Below are 1,153 nucleotides of genomic sequence, written 5' to 3'. Positions count from 1 at the left end.
TGGGGTGCCTGTCCCTCGCTCTGGGGTGGGGCTGGGGGGTCTCCACCGGCTCCCCCCGGCCTGGGGAATTTGGGGGCAGCTCTGGGGGTCTCCACCGGCTCCCCCCAGCCTGGGGAATTTGGGGGCAGCTCTGGGGGTCTCCCCTGGCTCCCCCCACCCTGGGGAATTTGGGGGCGGCTCTGGGGGTCTCCCCTGGCTCCCCCCAACCTGGGGAATTTGGGGGCAGCTCTGGGGGTCTCTGACAGCTCCCCCTGACCTGGGGAATTTGGGGGCGGCTCTGGGGGTCTCCCCTGGCTCCCCCCAACCTGGGGAATTTGGGGGCGGCTCTGGGGGATCTCTGACAGCTCCCCCCACCCTGGGGAATTTGGGGGCAGCTCTGGGGGTCTCTGACAGCTCCCCCCACCCTGGGGAATTTGGGGGCGGCTCTGGGGGTCTCCACCGGCTCCCCCCAGCCTGGGGAATTTGGGGGCGGCTCTGGGGGGTCTCTGACAGCTCCCCCCACCCTGGGGAATTTGGGGGCAGCTCTGGGGGTCTCCACCGGCTCCCCCCAGCCTGGGGAATTTGGGGGCGGCTCTGGGGGTCTCCACCGGCTCCCCCCAACCTGGGGAATTTGGGGGCGGCTCTGGGGGGTCTCTGACGGCCCCGCCGCCCCCAGACCCTTTTCTCAGCCTTCACCATCACCTCTCTGCGGGAGATGGCCCTGGGGGGCGACATCCCCCTGCACAGCGTGTCCCGCCTGCTCTGGAACACACCCACAGGTTCGGGGGGCTTGGGGGGGATTTGGGGAGGGGTCCCGGGGGTCGCAGGACCCCCTCCTCACATCCCCGCGGCCCCCAGGGACCCCCAAAGCGCGGGGGGCGCCCCGGCTGGACCCGCGGCGCGTGCGGCTGGAGCCGATGGAGATCCGCACCTTCCTGGCCTCGGTGCGGTACGGGGGTCCCCGGGGGGGCTCGGGGGGTCCCCAGGGGGGTCCCCAGGGGGTCTGGGGGCTTCCCGAGCCCACCCCCCACCCCCCAGTGAAAGTTCATTAAAGCCCCCCGAGGTTTCCGCTGAGCCGAGCTTTAATTGGGGGCAGCCGGGGGGGGCTCGTGGGAGTAACGGCAGCGCTCGCCTTGGGGACAGCAGCCCTGGGGGGGCACAGGGGGGGCTGGGA

General features: G+C 71.9%; 1 long non-coding RNA gene across 1 annotated transcript; it reads left to right on the top strand.

Annotated features, from left to right (window-relative positions):
* Positions 1-25: 25 nt before the first annotated feature.
* On the top strand, positions 26-1,053 carry LOC107199637. The gene is made up of 2 exons (XR_001519256.3): positions 26-758; positions 838-1,053. It is a non-coding gene; the product is annotated as an uncharacterized LOC107199637 (long non-coding RNA).
* The last annotated feature ends 100 nt before the right edge of the window (positions 1,054-1,153 follow it).

This window comes from Parus major, unplaced genomic scaffold (genome assembly GCF_001522545.3).
Source record: "Parus major isolate Abel unplaced genomic scaffold, Parus_major1.1 Scaffold1601, whole genome shotgun sequence".
Lineage (NCBI taxonomy): Eukaryota > Metazoa > Chordata > Aves > Passeriformes > Paridae > Parus > Parus major.
Note: the sequence above shows the minus strand (reverse complement) of the source record. Positions and strands in the feature narration are given on the sequence as shown.